The sequence below is a fragment of the Rhinoderma darwinii genome, chromosome 2 (assembly GCF_050947455.1).
Source record: "Rhinoderma darwinii isolate aRhiDar2 chromosome 2, aRhiDar2.hap1, whole genome shotgun sequence".
In the NCBI taxonomy this organism is placed as follows: Eukaryota; Metazoa; Chordata; class Amphibia; order Anura; family Rhinodermatidae; genus Rhinoderma; species Rhinoderma darwinii.
The window spans coordinates 219,807,918-219,834,916 of record NC_134688.1 but is presented as its reverse complement, the minus strand read 5'-3'; the positions used below and the strand labels follow the sequence as shown (position 1 = coordinate 219,834,916).

The window sequence follows — 26,999 nt, the reverse complement described above, 5'->3', positions numbered from 1 at the left end:
ATGCCTCCCATAGCTGGCCCCACACTATATTGCCCCCCCATAGCAGCCCCCTCAGTATAATGCCCCTCACAGTATAATGCTCCCCATAGCTGCCCCACACAGTATAATGCCCTTACAGCTGCCCCATAGTATAATGCCCCACACAGTATAATGCCCTCCAAAGCTGCCCCACAGTATAATGCCATCTATAGCTGTCCCACACAGTATAATGCCACCCATAGCTGCCCCCACAATATAATGTTCCCACAATATAATGCTCCCCATAGCTGCCCCAACAGTATAAGTATGAGTAACATTATGAGTGTCTCAGCACAGACAGGCGTGATGACGTCACTACATTACGCCTGCTTGCGCCGAGCTGCTCACGGCAGAGTGAATGTGGGTTCAAGGAGCCGTCAGCTCCTTGCTCCAGTAATCAGGAAGCGGAACCAGTGCAGTCAGCAGGCATAGTGGGCCGGTCGTAATTGCGACCCCTAGAGCTACGCCACTGTGTACAGTAGCCTATGGCAGAGCAGGGTGCGTTGCTACTGCTGTAGCAGCCATAGCAGCTGCTAGCGGAGCCTCCGGGCATGGGGAAGCCGTGCTGGCTGGCGGCACGGAGCCCGCTCATGCAGTGGGCTCTATAGTAGCTGCTATGGCTGCTACAGTGGTAGTTACGCCACTGCTGGGTGTTTTGTTCAGGTGGTGTTGTTCTACAGGTGTATATAATAAGCATGTTTACATTCATTCCTTAGTCACTATGAGTAAGAGCCAAGCTACATTTAATTAAACGTGTAAGATTAATTTATTTCTAGGAAATTAAATTTTTAACCACTTCCTGACCAGAGGCTTTATCCCCTTCCTGACCAGGCCCATTTTCAAGTTTTATCCATGTGCCGATTTAAAAGTGAATTGTTCTTCTATTACTCTTCCAATCTATATGTATTTGGTCTTGTTTTTCTCAAAACATGTTGGGCTTCCATATGGGTTTGTCTAAAAAAAATAGATATATTTTATTTTGAAAAAATGGAAAAGGAAAAAATTGAAATAAATTAAAAAGAAATTGCTTATGTAATTTTAGGTGATGTTTTTTTTTTTTACTTCTGGTGCATGCCACTGGATACACACACCTAAATACATATTTTGCAACTTCTGACTTTAACGATGTCTTACCCGCTTGGCGCAAGGCAGCGCTTACAATGAATAGTGCACAAATTGGCTTTTGGGGAGCAAATTTTCCAAAGCTGGTTCCAAAAAGATCTTTGTGTAGTCGACCAGTGTCGCGACCAAAGTCGCCGTGTAGCCCCAGCCTAAGACGGTACAATACATTAATATATATGATATGAAATATATAGATAAAGAGATAGGTAGAAAGAAATAATAATAATCTTTATTTGTATAACACAAAAAATAAATAAATCGCTATTATGATCTATCTATCTCATATCTCTCTATCTCTCTAACTATCTATCTATCTATCTATCTATCTATCTATCTATCTATCCAGGGCCGGCTTTAGGGGCATGCGACCTGTGCCTTCGCACAGGGCGCATCACTCCAGCAGGTGGAAGAGGGCGCTGCGCTGGCTTCCTTTCCCTGCTTGTTTCAGAAGTGCCTGGGCCCGGCGACTCAGCAGTCGCCTTTTCGCTCGGGCGCTTCTTCACTCAGTGCCGCCGCTAACGCTGTAGCAGCCATAGCGGCTGCTACAGTGGTGGCGACGGCACTATAGCAGAGCAGGGAGGTATCTCCCTTCTCTGCTATCTACTAGCGCCACTGTAGCTCCCTGAAAGAGCGGAATCCCCGTGTGGCCACACGGGGATTCCGCTCCTTCAGGGAGCTAGAGTGGCGCTATCTACAGGAAGGGGGGGATGCAGTCTACAAGGGGGCTGTGGGCTGTGTGGCACTACCTACAAGTGGGCTGTGTGGAACTACCTAAAAGGGGGCTGTGGGCTGTGTGGCATTACATACCAGCAGGCTGTGTGGTGCTCCCTACCAGTTGGCTGTGTGGCGCTCCCTACCAGGGGGCTGTGTGACGCTCCCTAACAGGGGCCTGTGTGGCGCTCCCTAACAGGGGCCTGTGTGGCGCTCCCTAACAGGGGCCTGTGTGGCGCTCCCTAACAGGGGCCTGTGTGGCGCTCCCTAACAGGGGCCTGTGTGGCGCTCCCTAACAGGGGCCTGTGTGGCGCTCCCTACCCGGGGCCTGTGTGGCGCTCCCTACACGGGGCCTGTGTGGCGCTCCCTACACGGGGCCTGTGTGGCGCTCCCTACCCGGGGCCTGTGTGGCACTCCCTACCCGGGGGCCTGTGTGGTGCTCCCTTCCCGGGGCCTGTGTGGCGCTCCCTACCCGGGGGATGGCGCTCCCTACCAGGGGGCTGTGTGGCGCTCCCTACCCGGGGCCTGTGTGGCGCTCCTTACCCGGGGCCTGTGTGGCGCTCCCTACCCGGGGCCTGTGTGGCGCTCCCTACCCGGGGCCTGTGTGGCGCTCCCTACCCGGGGCCTGTGTGGCGCTCCCTACCAGGGGGATGGCGCTCCCTACCAGGGGGATGGCGCTCCCTACCAGGGGGCTGTGTGGCGCTCCCTACCAGGGGGCTGTGTGGCGCTCCCTACCAGAGGGCTGTGTGGCGCTCCCTACCAAGGGGCTGTGTGGCGCTCCCTACCAGGGGGCTGTGTGGCGCTCCCTACCAGGGGGCTGTGTGGCGCTCCCTACCAGGGGGCTGTGTGGCGCTACCTACAAAGGGGCTGTGTGGCGCTACCTACAAAGGGGCTGTGTGGCGCTACCTACAAAGGGGCTGTGTGGCGCTACCTACAAAGGGGCTGTGTGGCGCTACCTACAAAGGGGCTGTGTGGCGCTACCTACAAAGGGGCTGTGTGGCGCTACCTACAAGGGGCTGGGTGGCGCTACCTACAGGGGGAATCTGTGAGTGGTGGGCTGATGGTCATTTTACTGTGAGTGGCGGGCTGATGGTCATTTTACTGTGAGTGGCGGGCTGATGGTCATTTTACTGTGAGTGGCGGGCTGATGGTCATTTTACTGTGAGTGGCGGGCTGATGGTCATTTTACTGTGAGTGGGGGGCTGATGGTCATTTTACTGTGAGTGGGGGGCTAATGGTCTTCAAGTGGTTTCCACCTCAGACGTCCAATTGAAATTAACCCCTTCCCAACATTTGTGGTAAGTATACGACATGGAAAGCCAGTGCTTCCCGCAAAATGTTGTATACTTACGACAAATGCATGGTACCGGCTCAGAAGTTGAGTCGGTGCCATCATCCCCGAATGTCAGCTGTATCTGACAGCTCACATCCTGCTGTAACGGCAGGGACCGAAGTTAGCTTCGATCCCTGCCATTAACCCCTTAAATGCAGCCGTCAAAGCGATCGCTACATTTAAGGTGTTTGCAGCTCATCGACACCCCAGCAATGAAATCGCCGGGTTGTCGGTGGCTGCAATGGCAACCAGAGGCCTAATACCGGCCTCCCGGTGTGCCTAGCACAGAAAACTTCCAGCCCCCGCCCGGAGACAAGGCCTGAAAGGCTTCCGTAGCCGCCGGCAAGATGGCGCCGGCTCAGGAGATGAGCCGGCATCCTCAGCGGTGGATATCAGCTGTATGTTAAAAAGTGAAAACAAAATTTGAAAAAAAGTTGTAAAAAATATAATAAAAGTTTTAAGTGATAAAATAAAACACAATCACCCTTTTTCCCTTATCAAGTCCTTTATTATTGAAAAAAAAAACGAAAGCATACATATTTGGTATCACCGCGACAGTAACAGCCTAAACTATAAAAATATTATGTTATTTATTCTACGCGGTGAACGGAGTAAAAAAAACACATAAAAAATAATGCCAGAATTTGAAATAAAATAAGATCAAAAAGTCGCATGTATCCAAAAATGGTGCCTATAAACACTATAGCTTGTCTCACAAAAAACAAGCACTCATATAGCTCCGTCGACTAAACAATTAAAAAGTTATGGTTCTCACAACATGGCGACAGAAAAAAGACATTATTTTTACAAAAGTAATTTTATTGTGCAAAAAGTTGTAAAACATAAAAAAGTGCTATAAATTAGGTATCGCCGGAATCGTACTGACCCACAGAATAAAGTTAACATGTAATTTATAATGTGTGGTAAACTCTGTATAAAAAAAACCATGCCAGAATTGCTGTTTTTTGGTCACCTTGCCTCTCAAAAAATAGGATAAAGAATGATCAAAAAGTCGCATGTACCCCAAAATGATACCAATAATAACTACAGCTCGTCCCGCAAAAAAACAGCCCTCATACCACTACGTCTATGAAAAAATAAAATTAGTTAAGGCTTCCATAAGTCAGGAAATAAAAAATATGCAGTTGTGCAGATCAGAGGGGAACATTTCGTCTGTTTGCACTATATGCAGCGCATTTATTTAAGGAAAAGACCTGTGGAGTGAAAATGCTCACTGCACCACTTAATAAATGCCTTGAGGGGTGTAGTTTCTAAAATGGGGTCACTTCTGGGGGGTTTCTTTTATTATTTCCCATCTGCGCCTCTGCAATTGTGAACTAATTCTGTGTAAATCGCCAAATTAGGCCTCAATTTCTCATGGTATTCTCTCCCTCCTGAGCCCTGTCAAATGTCCAGGCAAAAGATTAGGGCCCCATGTAGGGTGATTCTAAAACCGGGAGACACAGCATAATAATTAGAGAGCTGTCTTGTTATGGTGACATAAGCTGGGCACCACATATTGGCATATCTATTGAAAAATCCCATTTTCACTCTGCAATATCGAGTGCACACTAATTTATGCAAAACACCTGCAGGGTTAATATGCTCACTACACCCCTAGGTGAATACCTTGAGGGGTGTAGTTTCCAAAATGGGGGTCTCCACTGTTTTGGTCTCACAGGGGTTTTTCAAATGCTACATAGCGACCAGAAACCAATCCAGCAAAATCTGTACTCCGATAGCCAAATGGCACTCCTTCCCTTCTGAGCCATGCCGTGTGCCTAAAAATGAGTTTATAACCACATATGGGGTATTGCCGTACTCGGGAGAAATTGATTAACAAATGTTGAGGTTCTTTTTCTGCTTTATTTTTGGAGAAAAAAAATTTGCACTAAAGCTACGTCTTATTGGAAAAAAATTGAATTTTTATTTTCACTGCCCAATTCAAGTAAACTCTATGAAACAGCTGTGTGGTCAAAATACTCACTACACCCCTAGATTAATTCCTCAAGGGGTGTAGTATCACAAATTGAGTCCCTTTTGGGTAGTTTCCACTGTACTGGTACGTTAGGGGCTTTGCAAAAGCAACATGGTGTGAAACCAATCCAGCAAAATCTGTGCTCCAAAAGCCAAATGCCACTCCTTCTCTGCTGTTTCTTGCCATGTGCCCAAACAGCAGTTTATGACCACATATGGGGTATTTCCGTACTCCAGCGAAGTTGCTTTACAGATGTTGGGGTTATTTTTTTCCTTTATTTGTTGAGAAAATATAATTTCCTAAATGGAGTCACTTTTTGGGCGTATTCATTGTTTTGTCCCCTCAGGGGCTCTGCAAATGTGACATGGCCTCCACAAACCATTCCTGCTAAATTTGAGTTCCAAAAGCCAAATGGTGCACTTTCCCTTCTAAGCCCTGCCGTGTGTCCAAACAGCCGTTTATTACCACATATGAGGTATTGTTTTACTCGGGAGAAATTGCTTTACAAATTTTGCAGTGCTTTTTCTCCTTTAGTCCTTGTGGAAATGAGAAAAAATTTGCTAAACCTACATTTTCTTTGAAAGAATGTAGATTTCCATTTTGACAGCCTACTTCCAATAATGTATGCAATAAACCTGTAGGGTCAAAATGCTCACTATACCCCTAGATAATTTCCTTAAGGTGTGTAGTTTCCCAAATGGGGTCACTTTTGGGGGATTTCCAGTGTTTTGGTACCGCAAGAGCCCTTCAAACCTGACATGGTGCCTAAATTTATTCTATTAAATAGGAGGCCCAAAATCCTCTAGGTACTCCTTTGCTTCTGAGGACGGTGCTTCAGTCCATTAGCACACTAGGGCCACATGTGGGATATTTCCTAAAAGTGCAGAACCTGGGCAATAAATATTGAGTTGCGTTTCTCTGGTAAAGCTTTGTGTTACAAAAAAAAAAAATTTGATTAAAAATGAATTTCTGCAACAACAAAAAATTGAATTTGTACATTTCACCTCTACTTTGGTTTAATTCCTGTGAAACGTCTAAAGGGTTAAGAAACTTTTTAAATGCTGTTTTGAATACTTTGAGGGGTGAAGTTTTTAAAATGGGGTGACTTTTTGGAGGTTTCTAATATATAAGGCCCTAAAAGCCACTTCACAACTGAACTGGCCCCTGTAAAAATAGCCTTTTGAAATTTTCTTGAAAATGTGAGAAATTGCTGCTAAAGTTCTAAGCCAGGGGTCTCAAACACGCGGCCCGCGGGCCGCATGCGGCCCCTGGGGCTGTCATCTGCGGCCCGCGGGACACAGAGCCGCTAGTATCGGCTCTGCTCCGAGACTCTGGAATTCCCTGACATCGCTGTCCACATATGAACAGCGATGTCTGGGGCTTCCCCAGAGCCGGAGTCCCGGGCAGAGCGCTAGTACAGGCTCTGCTCCGGGACTCTGTGGAATTCCCTGACATCGCTGCCCATATATGGACAGTGTGTCAGGGTCTTCCCCAGAGCGGAGTCCCGGGCAGAGCGCTAGTATCGGCTCTGCTCCGGGACTCTGTGGAATTCCCTGACATCGCTGCCCATATATGGACAGTGTGTCAGGGTCTTCCCCAGAGTGGAGTCCCGAGCAGAGTGCTAGTACAGGCTCTGCTCCGGGACTCTATGGAATTCCCTGACATCGCTGCCCAGCTGCGTGTGTCATCAGTGTATGATGTGCGGCTGCGTGATTTTCCCGCAGCCGCCATCATTTTGACACTCCGTTTGGATGTTTGTAAACAGAAAAGCACGTAGTGCTTTTCTGTTTACATTCAGAGTTTGACAGCTGTTGCGCGAATCACGCAGTTCGCACGGAAGTGCTTCCGTGCAGCATGTATGGTTTTCACGCACCCATTGACTTCAATGGGTGCGTGATGCGCAAACAGCGCACAAAGAAAGGACATGTAGTGAGTTTTACGCAACGCACTCGCACTCCGCAAAATTCACGCACTGTCTGCACTGCCCCATAGCCTAATGTAGGTGCGTACGACACGCATGAAAAGCACGCGCGTATATTACGCTTGTGTAAATGATGCCTTATACTCCAAACAAATCTAGAGCTCCAGTCACAACTCTACTATTATATAATGTTCTATACTCCAGTCACATCCAGAGCTGCAGTCACAACTCTACTGTAACATCATGTCTTATACTCCAGCCACATCCAGAGCTGCAGTCATAACTCTACTGTAACATCATGTCCTATACTCCAGTCACATCCAGTGCTGCAGTCACAACTGTACTGTAACATCAGGTCCCATACTCCAAACAAATCCAGAGCTGCAGTCACAAATCTACTGTAGTTCGAGTGCTAGAAGAGGCTCTGCTCCAGGACTCCAGCTCTGGGCAAGACCCTGACATCACTGTGGTAGCATCTGTGAAGGGCACTGTGGCCTTATCTAGGGGTGTGTTGCATTATCTACAGAGGATTCTGTGGCAGCATCTACAGAGGGCACAGCGGCAGCATCCACCGAGGGCACAGCGGCAGCATCCACCGAGGGCACAGCGGCAGCAGCCACCGAGGGCACAGCGGCAGCAGCCACCGAGGGCACAGCGGCAGCAGCCACCGAGGGCACAGCGGCAGCAGCCACCGAGGGCACAGCGGCAGCAGCCACCGAGGGCACAGCGGCAGCATCCACCGAGGGCACTGCGGCAGCATCCACCGAGGGCACTGCGGCAGCATCCACAGAGGGCACTGCGGCAGCATCCACAGAGGGCACTGCGGCAGCATCCACAGAGGGCACTGCGGCAGCATCCACAGAGGGCACTGCGGCAGCATCCACAGAGGGCACTGCGGCAGCATCCACCGAGGGCACTGCGGCAGCATTCCACCGAGGGCACTGCGGCAGCATTCCACCGAGGGCACTGCGGCAGCATCCACCGAGGGCACTGCGGCAGCATCCACAGAGGGCACTGTGACACTATCTAAAATGGGGCTGCCCAATCTTGACATGTGTGTCTGCCAAACGCTGCTAACTGAGCCGCCGGACTGCATTTAGCGACACTTAAACAGGAAAGCTGGATTGTTGAAATAAGCACGTGGAGAATTCTCTCAAATTTTAAACCTAGCAGTATTATTATAGTAATGTAGTATAGTGTTATAGTAGTTCAAATAACTAATTGATTAATAATAATTTTGTATTGTATCAAATTTGAAAGTAATGCGGCCCGTCAACTTTCCATTTTTTCTTTATGCGGCCCACTTACCCGGCCGAGTTTGAGACCCCTGTTCTAAGCCTTGTAACGTCATAGAAAAATAAAAGCATGTTCAAAATATGATGTCAATCTAATAAAGACATATGGGGGATGTTAACTAGCGATTATTTTGTGTGGTATAACTGCCTGTCTTACAAGCAGATACATTTAAATTTAGAAAAATGCAAATTTTTGCCATTTTTCGCTACATTTTTGTGTTTTTCAAATTTAAATACTGAATGAATCGAGCAAATTTTTCAAGTAACCTAAAGTCCAATGTGTCACGAGAAAATAGCCACAGAATCGCTTGGATAGGTTAAAGCATTCCAAAGTTATTACCACATAAAGTGAAACATGTCAGATTTGAAAAATGAGGCTCTGTCAGGAAGGTCAAAAGTGGCTAAAGAGGGAAGGGGTTAATAGGAGGCAGAAAATACCTGCGGCGCCCGTCTGGGGCTTTTTTGCCTGCGTCTTTTGCATTAGCTTCAATGGCTTAAGAAAAATCGCAAAAAAAAAAAAGGTCAGACAACGCTGTTAATACAAAATCTGCTTCAAAATTCCTGAAGGAATTTTGAGACAGATTTTTTTTGCCTTACAAAAAACGTGTGTGAACATACAGAGTGTAGTGCTTGTTTTTAGCAGTTTTCTGTCTTTCTTCAAACAATTTTTGGCAGGGGTGCCCTGAGGAAATTTTATTTTTCCAGTGCTGCCTCGAGTCCGAAAAGGTTGGGAAACTCTTTACTAGGCTACAGGATCACGCCGGTCTACGCAAGGATCCCGTCATGGAGCAGCTCAGTTCATCGTGGGAAGGCGAGTACAATTTTTGTTTTTGTTTGGGGGCACTGTCTACAAGGGGAAGGTAGGGGACTGTATGGCACTGTGTACAAGGGGTAGGTGGGGGTGCTATATAGCACGATCTACAAGGAGGAGGTGGGGGCTTATGGCACAGTCTACAGGGAGGCTGTATACCAAAATCTACAGGGGGCACCATACTGTGTGGGGGCCACTAAGCAGATATTATACTGTGTAGGGGTACTAAGGTGGCCTTAATACTGTGGGCACAATTAGAGGACAAGATACTGTGTCCTTGAAGGGGTTGTAATATATTATATTATTAAATACTATTATTATACTGTATGGGGTCGCAAAATGGGCATTATAATTTTTTTTATGAGCCATTTTTTTTTATTTTTAATGATGGGGGCGCCCCGTTGAAGGATAATTTTGCACAGGGCGCCATATATCTATCTATCTATCTCATATATATTGATGTATAGTATAGTTCTAGGCCGGGGCTACACGACGACTTTGGCCACAACACAGGTCCCATAGCCAAAAATAGTTTTGTCCGGTAGCCTACATCGCAAGTAAAATGACTGCGACGACATTCACTGTCATTACCTGCCATGTACGCTACGAAACGTAGAAATCTTTGGCTGTGCAACTTGTGTTGCGGCAAAAGTCGCCATGTAGCCCTAGCCTAAGGCTACATGCACACATTGCGTATTTTGCTGTGGAAAATATGCTGCAAAACTGCAAGAAATTCGCAGGAAAAGAACGCACTTAAAGGTGCAGTTTTTGGTGCGATTTTTATGTTTTGCTGCGTAATTTTGAAGAATTACAGGGATAGAATTCGCAAACAGAATCACGAGATAAATTTACATGCCGCGGTTTTGAAAATACGCACCGTAGGTCAATTTACTTCCCAAATCTCATTGTTTATGCTAGTACTGTATTACGTTGTGGTTTTGCCGCACACAAATACGCGCGGCAAAACCGCACGTAATACACATCGTGTGAATTGACCCTAAAACTATACTATATATCAAGATAGATGTATAGATATGATGGTTAGATTTGGGATGGATGGATAGATGGATGGATAGATATTGGAATCTATTTATTGTTTTATTATTACACTATTCTACCTCTCCTGACAGCCTGCCAGGAGAGGGAAAAGTTACAGGGGCGGGGGGTTGCAGCGAGGTGGGGTGTGAGAAGGGGCGGGGTGACGCGAGGGGGGTGCTGTGAGTTGGGCCGCGAGGTGGGGCGGGGGATCACCGCGACGGGTGTGGGGGGTGCCGTGAGGCTGGAGTAAGTATAGTGATCATTGTGACAGTTGTCACAATGATTAGATGGCCAGAGACCTCACTGATTGGTCTCTAGGCAGAGCTTGGTGATGTCAGCTGTCTAGAGACAGCAGTCTAGTAGAATCTCCACTTATATACAGAACACCTATAACAACAGTGGTTCCTGTTCTTCGGGTGGTGCTCAACAGCAAAGCACATCATCAAGGAAAAATACATCAGAGGTAGAAGAGAAAAACATGTGGCACTCACCCAGATGCAATAAAATCCTTTATTTTGGCATCAACAAGGACTGTGGAGGGAGGACGAACAGACAAGTGCGGTCTAGAGACAGCTGTATCACGGAGCTAAATGCCGCTACAGAGCGGCAAACAGGCTATCTCTGCAGGACGTTCTAGAACGGCCTTGCAAAGATAATTAACCCCTTCCCGCCGCAGCCCTTTTTCAGCTTTTCATTTTCGTTTTTTCCTCCCCACCTTCCAAAAGCCATAACGTCTTTATTTTTCCGTCGATATAGTACTATGAGGGCTTGATTTTTGCGGGACGAGTTGTAGTTTTTCGTAGCACCATTTATTTTGCCATATAGTGTACTAAAGGGGAAAAAATTATATGTGGGGTAAAAAATGAAAAAAACAGTGATACCTCCATGGTTTTTTGCTTGCCGTTTTTACGGAATTCACTGTGCAATTAAAACAACATGTTAACTTTATTCTGTGGGTCAATACGATTATGGCGATACCAAATATATATTGTTTTTTTCTATATTTTACTACTTTTACAAGTAAAAACCTAAGCGTAAAAAAGAAAATTTATTTTGTGTAGCCAAATTCAAAGAGCCATAACTTTTTTATTTTTCCGTCCATTAAGTGGTATGAGGGCTTATTTTTTGCGGGATAAGCTGTAGTTTTTAATAATACCATGTTGGTGTACATGCGATGGTTTGATCACTTTTTATTTCATTTTTTGTGGGAGATTAGGAGACCAAAAAATAGAGATTCTGGCGTTTACAATTTTTTTTTTACGGCGTTCACCGTGCGGGTTAAATAATGATATGTTGTAATAGTTCAGACTTTTATGGACGTGGCGATACCAATTATGTTTATTTATTTCTTTTTTTACTATGCTCTAGAGGGAAAATGTTTTTTTTTTAACTTTTAATATTTTTTTATACAAACAAAACAAAACTTTATTTAACGCATTTTTACTTTTTTTTATTAGTCCCCCTAGGGGACTTCAACCAGCGATCGCTTGCACGATATACTGCAATACTAATGTATTGCAGTATATCCGGATTCTGACAGGCATCTATTAAGCCCTGCCGGAGGTGCACAAAGATGGCGGACCTGGGGGACTTCATTAGGCCCCCAGGCAGCCATAGCAACCATCGCCCCCCCCCGTGATGATAAGTTAGAGGGGGTCGCCCCCGTCTTTCTAACAATTTAAATGCTGCGGTCGCTATTGACCGTAGCATTTAACGAGTTAAACGAGCGGGATCCATTGTTACAGCCCGCTCCATACTACCCTTACCCGACTTTGGCGTATGGATACGTCAAAGGTCGGTAAGGAGTTAAGGACCGCCCAGACGTTTATAGTCTATGGGCTGTGCGGAAGTGGTTAATGTGTTGAAATAAATGAAGATGTTTTTAATCTCACTGGATTAAAGGGGTTTTCCATCAGAGACATTTATGACATATTCACAGTATATGTCATAAATGTCAGATAGATGCGGGTCCCACCTCTGATGGAAGAGAGCTAAACGGAACATAACGGTAGTGTGAACTTAGCCTAACTGCACTTTCTGCAAACTATTTATATGTCATAGAGACATATCAAAAGTTTGGATCGGTGTGGGTCCGGGTGCAGAGACCCCCACTCAGGGGCGTAACTAGGAAAGACTGGGCCCCATAGCAAACTTTTGACTGGGGCCCCCCTCCCCTGGGTGTCACACAACCCCCCCTTGTAGATAGTGCCTTTTTTACAGCCCCCCCCCTGTGGATAACGCCATACAGCCCCCCCTCTGTAGATAGCGCCATACATCCCCCTGTAGAGAACGCCATACAGCCCCCCTGTAGATAACGCCATACAGCCCCCCTGTAGATAACGCCATACAGCCCCCCTGCAGAGAACGCCCCATACAGCCCCCCTCCCTGTAGAGAACGCCATACAGCCCCCCCCCTGTAGAGAACGCCATACAGCCCCCCCCCCCCTGTAGGGAACGCCATACAGCCCCCCCCCCCCCTGTAGGGAACGCCATACAGCTCCCCCCCCTGTAGGGAACGCCATACAGCCACCCCCCCCCCTGTAAGGAACGCCATACAGCGTCCCCCCCCCCCTGTAGGGAACGCCATACAGCGTCCCCCCTCCCAAAAAAATGCGACCTACAGTGTGTCCTACAAAATACATGTATCCCCTCTCCACAGGATCTCCACAGGATAAGGGATACATGAGTGATCGCTGGCAGCGATAGGGAGAACGGGGGACTGAAAGTCCCCTGAACTTCTCCATGACAAACCTCTGACTTCCGGCGTCTGCGCAGCTCAATAAAAATGAAAGGAGCGCTGGTCACGCATGCGCACAAGCACGACCGGCGCTCCATTCATTTCTCCGGAGCTGCCGACACAGACCCCGGAAGTCCGAGGTTTGTGATGGAGAACTTCAGGGGACTTTCAGTCCCCCGTTCCCCCTATCGCTGCCAGCGATCACACATGTATCCCCTATCCTGTGGAGATCCTGTGGAGAGGGGATACATGTATTTTGCTCTATTTTGCGCCTTCAGGACCAGACACCGTTTAGCCATTTTTAGCACACGTTAGTTAAATGGCTATCTTTTTTATTTGTTGGGCTAACGACGTGATTTTTGCGACTTTTTTCCGTAGACAATGCAGGTTTCATTTTTTATCGTTGTTATACACACCTTTTTTGCTATTTTAGAATTTTTATTCATAAAGTTTGAAAATAATAGTAAAAAAATAAGCTTTTTTACATTTCAGCTATTTTTTTTTTGGTAATAACATAGTTTTACCCTAAAATAGACCTTTTATTTGTGATCGCCATTGTCTACCGTAAATTTTTATATATTACATGTCTATATTAGGGTAATTGGGTCAGCGCTAGCGTTACGTCAATGATTGGTGGGGGGGGATGTTTTTTTTTTTGGGGTGGGTATTTTATGTGTATTTATTATTGAAATTTTTTTTGCACTTTACTTTATTATTTTTTTATTACTATGGTCTGTCCCCCAAAGGTCAAAGAAGACCTTTGGGGAACTTTATATATATTTTTTCTTTCTTTTACACCATGTTTTTCCACTGTAACTGGAGCTGCACAGCAGCCCCAGTTACAGGGGAAATCAGCCCTCTCATAGTGACTATTGTCACTAATAGGGCTGTGCTGGGTCTAATAAGACCCAGCAGCAGCCTGCCACTAACGGCACCTGGCGATCATGTGACCAGTCACATGATCACCGGGAGGAATAGAGACAGCGCCGCTGCTGCTGTCTCTATTCCTATACACAGCGTTCATCGAGTGCTGTGTACAAGTGATCAGAGAAGACAGAAGCAGCGAAAGCTGCTTCTATCCTCTCCTCAGGGTCCCCGGCAGTCACTGACTGCCGGAGACCCGACATTCTGCCGCCCGATCGCGCGGGCAGCATGTTAAAACCCGAGCCGTAGAAAGTCTATGGCTCGGGTTTTAAGGACCCTGACCGCTGGCCGTAAAAACACAGCCAGTGGTCAGGAACCAGTTAATGGCAGAGCGGGGAGATACCTCCCTGCTCTGCCGTAGTGTTCAGTGGCGTCCCGCTGTAGCAGCCATAGCGGCTGCTAGCGGAGCCTCCGGCCATGGTGGGGGCTCGTGCCGGCGGGCGACACGGGCCCCCTCATGCTGCGGGCCCAGTAGCAGCCGCTACTGCTGCTACGGCGGTAGTTACGCCACTGCCCCCACTGTTACTGAAGCTAAGGTGCAGAAACTCAGCTGAGCAGCCTATGCAGCTATTGGCTGGTGGTAACGGAACAATATCATCCTTCCCTGGGTGCAGCAGTGGCTTTCTATATACAGTAAGCTAAAGCTTATAGTTCCTCCTGCACATTATAAACTATAGGTTATATTTCTGAGTATGATTTCTCCCATCTGTTTGGGTTATTTACAATGGTATATTGTAACTTTCTATATACATGCGCTCTCTTCCCATAAAATGCTGCATTTGGTTTTCTCCTTCATTGTAAATTTTTCCTTTTGTCATGCATGAAGCCATAGAACTACAAAGGGGTGCACCAGGCTGGTAAGTAAGTTCTTATGACCTCCAGGAAATAGAGGTTTCTGACATAGCAGCATTCATGGAGAGAAATTAACATTAGCTTATTGTATATGGAGAGCTGCTGCAGCGCTCAGGACGAAGGACGTTCCTGCAGCTTGAGCGGCAATATAAGAATTAGATATAAAAAGAGGGACATGGTTTGGAAAACTGCTGCAACTCTAGAAATCTGCAGAACAGTTGTCATTGTACTGGAGCAATGGAAAGTTACACTACAAGAAACATGTAACTTGTAACAGTCTGTGCCACAGAAAGGCATACAAAACTGGAATGGTCCTTACCTGCTTCACTGCAGTGAACTTTCCTGCCGAGCCTGCGGCTATTACATGAAGATCTTATATCATGGAGAAAATGATGGTCTTGTCTGAGAACTATAGGAACATGATGGGGTGAAGACGACTATACATATGAGCTGCTGCAGAAGGGGCTTCTCTGAACATCACTATGCCTTAGTATTCCATAAGTCCTGATGTCATAGATTGAAGGGAGAAGACAATGTTGTCATCAGCTGAAGGGAGGAGCCTGTGAGTGCTATAGATGAATATCCATGAAGAATTCATCATTTATAGTGCACTGAAACCAGATCATTATGTTTTACAATCCAAAATACATTTTGATGCAACTCTGTTAGGTTAGTAAAAAAAAAAAAAAACATTGTATACCGCCTTACACGTTAGCGATACAATTCAGAATCACTACTGTTGCCGGCATGTTAAAATCAATACCTATAAAGGGCTTATACTGGAACAATTGTGGACCTATGAAGGTTGCAGTATTTTTGCCAATTTTTTTAATGTATTGTTTGCCTCTCAGCCATAACTTTTTTCATTTTAATGTCTACTTTTCTATTTGAGGCCTTGTTTTGTTTTTTGCAGGACAAGGTGTAGCTTTTTTTAGGCATCATGTCCCCGCTAGAAGACTTTCACTTTTGATAAGCACTTAGAAGTTACAATATATGGGAATACATGTGCATTAGGTTTATAGTATTTTTTTGTGCAGTTTTAACATAATAGCTCAGCAGATCTGTAGCTATAATATACCGCCCTTCAGGAGTTTTCCCATGAACAATCATCACTTCCACACGTCTCCTGTTAAAAGGGACACTAAACCTTATAAAAAATAAAAAATAAAATTGTCCCCTATAGATAAACCTGCAAGACTTCCAGCAAGCTGCAGAAACAAGCAGGGAAGAGGGAGCCACTTATGAACACCCTAAGGTTGGGTTCCCACAGTGCAGATTTTGCATGCGTTTTTTAGGCAAAATCGGAATTGGATCCAGGACAGGAGACCTATAAGGCCTTTCTTCATATATTTCTTCTGTTTCAGTGCCGTTCTTGGTTTTGGCTAAAACGTATGAAAAATCTGAAGCAGAATCTCTAGAAAAACGCCTGCAAGGCTTCGTTCACATCTGCGTCGGGGTTCCATTCATGGGTTCCGTCAGACCCTTCTGTCAGGGGAACCCATGAACGGAAACCAAACGGAAACTGTATGGTTACATTTGCATTACCATTGATTTCAATGTTAACGCTTCAGTTGCTAATGGTTTCCGTTTGTCTCTGTCCAACAAGATTTCCATCTTTTTGGCAGAATCAATAGCGTAGTCGACTACACTATTGATTCCGCCAAATAAACAGAAATCCTACAGAACGGTGACAAGCGGAAACCATTAGCAACGGAAGAGTTAACATTGAAATTGAAATCAATGGTAATGCAAATGGAATGGCTTCCATTTGGTTTCCGTTTATGGGTTCCCCTGACAGAACGGTCTGACGGAAGCCATGAACAGAACCCTGACGCAGATGTGAACGAAGCCTAAATCGGTCGCAGAAATCCGCACCAAATACTGTTTTTCCAACTCATAGTGCTGTGGAAACGCTGCATTTTTTCCACAGCGGATTTGCCTGCGGATTTAGTGCCAGACGTTGGATTTCTAGCGGTTTTTATTGTGTTACCGCTGCGTAAACTATGTAAAAACCACAACAGCATAAATCTGGCTGGGTAAAGCCGGGTCCCCACGTAGCATAAACGCTGTGGAATTTCCACAATAGAATTCTGTGTCAAAATTTCGCAGCATTTACAGTAGCAGCAAAGTGGATGGGATTTAGAAAAAAGCTTTTTCATTGCATGTTTTTCGCATTTAATTCAATGGGGATTCAAAACCCGCAACAGAAAGCCATGTGTTGTGACTTTTGCAGCAATTCCACCGCAACTCAACCCAGAACTCCCTGCTTCTTCCTGCAGTTCGGCCTCCTGGGATGACGTTACATCCCATGTGATCGCTGCATCCAATTACAGGCTGCAGAATCACATGGCCTGCAATGTCATCCAGCAAGGCTGGACTATGCGCAGAGAAGAGGGAGGGGGGTAATAATTTTTTTCTTCCTCCCCAGCACTTTTTTCCGCAGCGGAAATTCAGTTTGGAAAAAAAACGGACGGAAGGCATAGTGGGTTCCAGGGTGGATACGCTACATAGTTTTTATGCAGCGTATCCGGCCCGTGGTAACCCGGCCTAAATGCTGCAGAATGTCCACACAGAATTCCGTTGCAGAAATTTCAGAGTTTACGCTACGTGGGAACCCAGCCTTAGGCCCCATGCACACGGCCATGCCCGTAATCACAGCCACAGCCGGCCACATTTTTGGGCCGTGTTCCCATACAAAGTATGAGAGCACGGCCCGTAAAATACGAAAAATAGGACATGCTCCATAATTCCCGGCATGGTTCTATGGCACGGACACCCATCCGTAGCACTACGGAAAGGTGTCTGCGGCCAATAGTACTGAATGGGTCCGCAAAACCACTGACCATTTACGGTCGTGTGAATGGGGCCTTAGGGTCCATCCAAATGTGGCGGTTTTGCCGTGTAGGTTCTAAATCGCAAATCCGCAGCAATTTACATGACAATACAAGTGGATGGGGATTTCAAAATTTCCATCCACATGTATCCTTAATATAACACAGTGGACAACACTGTTGCTCAGTGGTCCAAAGTCCTGTTTTCAGATGGAAGTAAATTTTGCATTTAATTTGGAAATCAAGGTCCCAGAGTCTGGAAGAAGAGTGGAGAGGCACTTAATCCAAGTTGCCTGCCATACATTGTGAAGTTTCCACAGTCCGTGATGGTTTGGGGAGCCATGTCATCTCCTGGTGTTGGTCCACTGTGTTATATCACAGGGGCGTAGCGAGGGGGGGGGGGCAGGTGGGGCATGTGCCCCGGGCACAGCTTAGAGGGGGGCGCCAGCGCCATATCCTCCTGCACTATAATTATACCTGTGTCTATAGGACACAGGTACAATTAGAAGCAATGAATGACCGGGCACGTTCCGTGCCCAGTCATTCAGCGCCTTTCCACGAGTGAAGCAACTGGTACCTTTTGTACCAGTGAAGCTTCCGTCGATGAAAGACGCTGAGTGACAGGGAAAGTCATCCTGCCCAGCCAATCAGCGCCTTTCATAGACGCTGTGTTCAACCCCCAGGAGACCTGCGCAGAAGAGAGCAGGTCTCCATGGCTGCCGGACGGCGTGGGAGCGGGATTAAGGTGAGTTAAAATTATTTTTTATTTTTTTTAATTGCAATAAAAGTGTGTGACTGTATCTACGGGGGGGGGGACTTTATCTACACGGGGGGGGGGCTTTATCTACGGGGGGACTTTATCTACACGGGGGGGGGCTATCTATGGCGCACCATATACAGGGTAGGGCTATAGCTACAGGGGGGGCTATATAGTATATAGCCCCCTGTAGATATAGCCCACCCCTTTATATAGCACCCCTGTGTATAGTCCCCCTGTAGACAGAGCCCACCCCTGTAGATCTAGCCCAACCCTATAGATCTAGTCCCCCCTGTAGATCTAGTCCCCCCTGTAGATATAGTCCCCCAGTAGATAGCCCACCCCTGTATATAGTCCCCCTGTAGGTATAGCCCCCCTGTAGATATAGTCCCCCTGTAGATATAGTCCCCCTGTAGATATAGTCCCCCTGTAGATATAGTCCCCCTGTAGATATAGTCCCCCTGTAGATACAGTCCCCCAGTAGATACAGTCCCCCAGTAGATAGCCCACCACTGTATATAGTCCCCCTGTAGATATAGTCCCCCTGTAGATATAGCCCCCCCTGTATATAGTCCCCCTGTAGATATAGCCCACCCCTGTATATAGTATCCCACAAATAGCTCCCCCTATAGTGCTCCACAGAAAGCCCACCCCTGTATATAGCCCCCCTGTACATATAGTCCACCCCTGTATATAGTGCTCCACAGATAGCCCACCCCTGTATATAGTATATACAGGGGTGGGCTATCTGTGGAGCACTATATACAGGGGTGGACTATTTAGTGGAGCACTATATACAGGGGTGGACTATATGTACAGGGGGGCTATATACAGGGGTGGGCTATCTGTGAAACACTATATACAGGGGTGGACTATATGTGGAGCACTATATACAGGTGTGGGCTATATCTACAGGGGGGCTACATAAAGGGTTGGGCTATCTGTGGAGCACTATATACAGGGGTAGGCTATATCTAAAGGGGGGCTATATACAGGGGTGGGCTATCTGTAGACCACTATATACAGGGGTGGGCTATATCTACAGAGGGCTATATACAGGGTTGGGCTATACGTGGAGCACTATATACAGGGCTGGGATATATCTACAGAGGGCTATATACAGGGGTGGGCTATCTGTAGAGCAATATAGGGGGAGTTATTTGTGGGACACTATATACAGGGGTGGGCTACATGGGGGCACTATCTACAGGGGGCTCTATGGCAGGCACTATCTACAGGGGCCAGTGTGTGTGTGTGTGTGTGTGTGTGTGTGTGTGTGTGTGTGCGTGCGTGCGCGTGCGTGCGTGCGTGCGTGCGTGCGTGCGTGCGTGCGTGCGTGCGTGCGTGCGTGCGTGCGTGCGACATGGTGTATGGTGCTATTATAATTAGAGGTCCAGTGTATGGCGCTATTATATTTAATGCCGTAGTGTGTGGTATAATGATAACTTTATATTTATTTATAGGTGCAGAAATGTTGGAAAAGTGAGAAGCTGAAGACATGTGAGCGGCAAACTGCAGAAATGGGCTGTGACCGGGAGAAGTCATCATAGAGGTCTGGATCGGATAAAGAAAAATAACTAGAATCTGAGACGTCACAGGTGAGTCACCTAATGTAAACTGAATCTTTGCCGCGGGTACTGGAGAACCTAGCTACACCTCTGTATATCAAGTCCAGAGTCAGCGCAGCCATCTGTCAGGAAATTTTAGAGCACTTCATGCTTCCCCCTGCTGACAAACTTTATGGAGATGCTGATTTAATTTTCCAGCAGGACTTGGCACCTGCCCACGCTGCCAAAAGTGCCAATGCCTGCTTTAATAACCTCAGTATCACTGTGCTTGATTGGCCAGCAAACTCGCCTGACCTAAACCCCATAGAAAATCTATGGGGTATTGTCAAGAGGAAGATGAGACACCAGACCCAACAATGCAGACAAGCAGAAAGCCGCTATCAAAGCAACCTGGGCTTCCATAACACCTCAGCAGTGCCACAGGCTGATCGCCTCCATGGCATGCCGCATTGATGCAGTAATTCATGCAAAAGGAGCCCCGACCAAGTATTGAGTTCCTATATTGTACATACTTTTCAGTAGGCCTACATTTCAGTATTAAGAATCATTTTTGAAATTGGGCTTATAGAATATTCTAATTTTCTCAGACACTAAATTTTGGGTTTTCTTTAAGGGTATGTTCACACGCAAACTCAAAAACATCTGAAAATATGGAGCTGTTTGCAAGGGAAAACAGCTCCTGATTCTCAGACGTTTTTTAAGCCACTCGCGTTTTTCGCTGCATTTTTTACGTCCGTTTTTGGAGCTGTATTCTATAGAGAATGAAAAACGGCCGCGCAAAAAAACGGCCCGTTGGAACAGAATGCCGTTTTTTCTATTGAAATCAATGGACAGATGTTTGGAGGCGTTCTACTTCTAATTTTTCGGCCGTGTTTTCAGGCGTTTACGGGCCGAAAAACGGCCCAAAATAGGCCGTGTGAACATACCCTCAGGGTATGTTCACACGGCCTATCTTCGGACGTTTTTCGGGGCGTAAACGGACAAAAAAAAAATCGTAATCAGAACGCCTCCAAACATCTGCCCATTGATTTCAATGGGAAAACGGCGTTCTGTTCTGACGGAGCGTTTTTCGCATGCGTAAAAAAACGGCCACGAAAAAGAAGTGCAGGTCACTTCTTGGGACATTTTTGGAGCAGTTTTTCATTGACTATCGAAAAAAGCTCCAAAAACGGCCGTAAAAAAAAAATGCAGCGAAAATCGCGAGTGGCTTAAAAAACGTCTGAAAATCAGGAGCTTTTTTCCCTTGAAAATAGCTCCGTATTTTGAGACGTTTTTGAGTTTGCGTGTGAACATACCCCAACTGTTAGCCATAATCATCAACATTTAGGGTATGTTCACACAGAACGCCTCCAAACATCTGGCCATCGATTTCAATGGGAGAACGGCGTTCTGTTCCGACGGGGCGTTTTTTACGCGGACGCTTTGAAAAATTCCCTTGTAAAAAAAGGCTGCAAAAAAGAAGTGCATGTCACTTCATCAGCCGTTTTTGGAGCCGTTTTTCATAGACTCTATAGAAAAACAGCTCCAAAAACGGCCGTAAAAAATGCCTCGAAAATCGAAAGTGGCTGAAAATAAGGAGCTTTTTTCCCTTGAAAACAGCTCCGTCTTTTGAGACGTTTTTTATTTTGTGTGTGCACATACGCTAAAAGAAAAAAAATGCTGGCAATAGATCACTCTGTGTGTAATGAATCTATATAATATACGAGTTTCACTTTTTGAATTGAATTACTGAAATAAATTAACTTTTTGATATTCTAATTCATTGAGAAGGTCTAGTATGTGAATTTTGCAAGAATTTGCTTCAAAATTGTCTGCCACGTCTGAACGTGCACTTACGGCGTGTGTGCAAGTTAGGGTATGTTCACACGCCCTCTATACGAACGTAATTCAGGTGTTTTTCGCCTGGAATTACGGCCGAAAAAACTGCTCAAAACCGTCGGCAAACATCTGCCCATTCAATTCAATGGGTCTTACGGTGTTCTGTGCAGCCGCCTCAAAGAAGTGCATGTCCCTTCTCGGGACGTAATTGGAGCCGTTTTTCATTGACTCCATTGAAAAACAGCTCCAATTACATCCGTAATGGACGCCGCGAAAAACGTGTGCACTTGCAAAAACGTCTGAAATTCAGGAGCTGTTTTCGCCTGAAAACAGCTCCGTAATTTCAGACGTATTTTACGTTTGCGTGTGAACATACTCTTACCTGAAAGATAAATCTGCCTGGATATAAAGCAATTTAATAGTGAGGAGTGGGATTTATTTAGGGGATTTAGTATTTAGCAGATCTCTATTACAGCTCCACATTGGTTTGTTACCCAGCTTTCCCTGAACCCTGAAAGGTAAATTTGCCTTGCTATGGTGAGTGAGGAGGGGGATTTATCTAGATATATTTAGTATTCAGCAGATTTATATAGCAGCTTCACATGGTTTGTTACTCAGGTTTCCCAAGACCTTGAAAGGCAGATCTGCCTAACTATGACGCAATTTGTTAGCAAAGAGTGGGACTTATTTAGGTAGGGTTAATGTTCATCAGTCCCTATTACAGCTTCACATGGTTCGTTACCCAGCTTTCCTGGGATCCTGAAAGGCAAATCTGGCTATCTATGATTCAATATGCAAAATGTATCACTGCATTAGTAGATAGATGATTTGTGATTGAGGAGTGGTATTTATCTAGGTATATTTAGTATTGAGCAGATTTATATAACAGCCCTACATGGTTTGTTAGCAAGCTTTCCTGGAACCCCGACACTATCTTTAAGGGGGTGTGGCACTATCACCATTGTAACTATCCATGTGGGCACTGGCACTAGGGCAACTAAGGGGGCATTATACTGTATGGGGCAGCTAAGGGGGCATTATACTGTATGGTGGCAGCTATAGGAGCATTATACTGTATGGGCAGCTGAGGGGGCATTATACTGTATGGTGGCAGCTAAAGGGCCTTATACTGTATCGGGGCATCATAACTGTATGGTGCAGCTATGGGGTAATTATACTGTATGGGGCAATTATATTGTATGGGGCAACTATGGGGCATTATAATGTATGGGGCATTATGCTGTATGGGGGCAGCTACAGGGCATTATGCTGTATGGGGGAATTTGTTTGGGCATTATACTGCAAGGGGGCATCTGTGTGGGATTATGCTGTACGGGGCAGCTATGGGGCATTACACTGTATGGGGGCATCTATGTGGGCATTATACTGTGCGGGCATTATACTGTATGGGGGCATTATACTGTATAGGGCAGCTATTTGGAATTGTACGGTGTGGGAGGCACTATAGGAGCAGAATACTGGGCGGGGATAGCTATGGGACATTATGCTGTATGGGGGAATTTGTTTGGGCATTATACGGTATGGGGGAATTATACTGTATGGGGCAGCTATGGAGCATTTTCCTGTATGGTGCAGCTATTTGGAATTATACTGTGTGGGAGTCACCGTGGGAGCATGATACTGTGTGGGCTGAAACGGATGTGTATGAGCGGGTATTTTGGCAGGATTAGAGGTGTGGCTTAAAAGGGACAAACTTGCTGGTTGTCCCTCTTTGCGGTACTTGAATGGTTTGCATGGTTTGTTACCCAGCTTTCCTGGGATCCTGAAAGGCCAATCTGGCTAGCTATGCTACAGTATGCAAAATGTATCACTGCACTAGTAGACAGATGTGTTCATTGCAGCTCCACATGGTTTCTTACCCAGCTTTTCCAGGCTCCTGAATAACAACTCTGACTAGTTATGCTACGATATAAGAGTTGGGGATTTATCAGTGCATGACTAGGCAGATCTGGCATTCTGCTGCCTGGGAAAGCTGGGTAACAACCTCTGTGAGGCTGTGATAAATGACATATTGGTCATATAAAATACACACAATACTGCTCTGATACCAGGGATGCCACGATACCAGAATTTGTACTTAGATACCGAAACTTCAGTTAGTATTGCGATTTCGATACCAATTCGATACTTTGCCAACAGTAATAATAAAAAAAAATTCTGATGTGAGGCGCGAGCTGTGATTCTGAATTTAACCTCCATTTGCCTCACATTAATAGTAATTAACCCCATCATGTTTCCCAGTCATAATGGGTTAATGTGTGAGGTACATGATGGGGTTAATTACTATTAATGTGAGGCACATAGAGGTTAAATTCATCACACCTCGTGCCTTACATTAATAAGTGAAAGGTTTTTATTTTATTTTTTTACAGCGTACACATCATAAATGACGCAAACAAATAGTTGTGCAGGTTATTACGGCCGCGCCAATACTGATTATATATGTTTTATGTATTGAGACTTATTTTAATGTTTATTGTAAAAAAAAAAAAAAGGCATGTGTATTTTTAAAAATGTAATATTACTTTATGTTTTTACTTTATTTTTAAACTTTAATGTACTGCCATATTTTTATATGCCAGTACATTAGCCTGTGTACGGATAGTACACAGGCAGTTGTTAGGACATACCTAAGTATGCCCTAACAACAGGAAATATGGTAAGACAGGCCTGGGGTCCTTCAATAGACCCACCCTGGGCTGTCTGCCCATATATGTTATGGCCCTCGATCGCGTCACAGGAATTCCCCGTGACGCGATCCAGGGGCATCCCCCTTCTCATTTTCCCCTGAATGTTGCAGTCAGCTGTTATCGCAGCATTCAGGAGAATAGCGGCGGAGATAAGAGGTTTCTCTGATCTCCGCCGTTATAGAGCGGGGCTGCGGCTGTGTAATACAGCCATTGCCCCGCTCCTGACAGTAAGTGCGCACGCGGTCAGCATGTGGAGATGCGGCCGGCGCTGCACTAATGAGCAGCGGTTCAGGCACTGAAGACAGAACATGGGGGTGTTTAGCAGCGCGCCCGCCATGTTCTGTCTTCAGTGCCGGCAGTCATTAGTGCAGCGCCGGCCGCATCGCATCATCCTGACGGCACGCACTTGTCAGGACTCAGGAGCGCGGCAATGACTGTATTACACAGCCTCAGCCCCTCTCTCATACATTCATGTGTTACTATACTGAGCTGTGCGGCGGCGCAGCTTAGTATCGAAATACATGAAACAACGGTATCAAACCGTTTGGGGATGCACAGTATCTAAACAATATCGAAGTTTCGATGCATCGTGCATCACTATCTGATACATTGTGTGTATCTATCATATAGTATCAAGGCAATATAGCCTGTGGTTACCATTGCAGCTTCATAGCGTTACTGTTCTGGGAAAGTCTAGGAGTAACTAGTCATTCCAGCTATATAAGGGGTTTATCACTATGTAAAGGGGCAGTCCTCTTTTTATTTATTTATAGAATAAGAGATTAAACAGTTTTCTAACATATACGTTTTAGAAATTCTGCTCACATACATTTCTAATGCATGGGGCCCCTGTCACAGTAGCACGGTATAGCTCACAGATCAGTCCCATGTAATGTATCCACGGGCTAATTGAATAGCATACCACCCTGCCATCCCGGATCCAGCGGGACAGTCCCGGATGCTATCCCAGTTTCAACTGGATCTGTGTCCTCAGGACGCAGATACATTTGAAACCAATGCTGGAGCAATTGTTAGCACCCTGCTCCAGCATTCAATGTGTAAAACTAGCCGTGAGCGCTGCACTCACCCACTCATAGCACAGCCCAGAGGAGCAGAGGGATCCCCTCCACTAGTCGTAGGAACGGCGTTAGGTGAGTATTTATTTTGAAGGAGAGATGATGCAGCGCTGAATGTAGTTTAAAAAGGAAAGATTGTTCCCACTTTTATTGGCAAAATGATTAAAATTGGAACAGAGACGCCTTTTAGAGATCTTTTGCCATGATTAAGAACACTGCAAGTGTTCGAAACGCGTAGGCTCGGGTATTCACCCGCACCACTCTCTGCCTTGAGACTGCGTCTCTGTTCCAATTTTAATCATTTTGCCAATAAAAGTGGGAACAATCTTTCCCTTTTAAACTACATTCAGCGCTGGATCATCTCTCCTTCTTCTTTGTACTACACGCCACGGCAGGGATCCGAGCAAGATATCTGTTGACGCAGAACCGGTGAGCTGGAGGTTTCCTCCCTTCTCTATACGGAGTATTTTATTAGGCACTATGGGGGCATTATACTGTATGTGTGTAGGGGCAGCTATAATCGTTTTACTCTATGGTGCATCTATTGGGCATTATACTGTATGGTGGCAGCTATGCTAAAGCTTATAGTTCCTCCTGCACATTATAAACTATAGGTTATATTTCTGAGTATGATTTCTCCCATCTGTTTGGGTTATTTACAATGGTATATTGTAACTTTCTATATACATGCGCTCTCTTCCCATAAAATGCTGCATTTGGTTTTCTCCTTCATTGTAAATTTTTCCTTTTGTCATGCATGAAGCCATAGAACTACAAAGGGGTGCACCAGGCTGGTAAGTAAGTTCTTATGACCTCCAGGAAATAGAGGTTTCTGACATAGCAGCATTCATGGAGAGAAATTAACATTAGCTTATTGTATATGGAGAGCTGCTGCAGCGCTCAGGAGGAAGGACGTTCCTGCAGCTTGAGCGGCAATATAAGAATTAGATATAAAAAGAGGGACATGGTTTGGAAAACTGCTGCAACTCTAGAAATCTGCAGAACAGTTGTCATTGTACTGGAGCAATGGAAAGTTACACTACAAGAAACATGTAACTTGTAACAGTCTGTGCCACAGAAAGGCATACAAAACTGGAATGGTCCTTACCTGCTTCCCTGCGATGAACTTTCCTGCCGAGCCTGCGGCTATTACATGAAGATCTTATATCATGGAGAAAATGATGGTCTTGTCTGAGAACTATAGGAACATGATGGGGTGAAGACGACTATACATATGAGCTGCTGCAGAAGGGGCTTCTCTGAACATCACTATGCCTTAGTATTCCATAAGTCCTGATGTCATAGATTGAAGGGAGAAGACAATGTTGTCATCAGCTGAAGGGAGGAGCCTGTGAGTGCTATAGATGAATATCCATGAAGAATTCATCATTTATAGTGCACTGAAACCAGATCATTATGTTTTACAATCCAAAATACATTTTGATGCAACTCTGTTAGGTTAGTAAAAAAAAAAAAAACATTGTATACCGCCTTACAC

At 45.7% G+C, this 26,999-nt stretch overlaps 1 long non-coding RNA gene across 1 annotated transcript; it reads right to left on the bottom strand.

Moving 5' to 3' along the window:
- Positions 1-840: 840 nt before the first annotated feature.
- Positions 841-26,847, bottom strand: LOC142740974 (uncharacterized). Its single transcript, XR_012880944.1, has 4 exons — positions 26,610-26,847; positions 15,060-15,244; positions 1,153-1,289; positions 841-972 (listed from the first exon to the last, which is right to left on the bottom strand). It is a non-coding gene; the product is annotated as an uncharacterized LOC142740974 (long non-coding RNA).
- Positions 26,848-26,999: the final 152 nt, after the last annotated feature.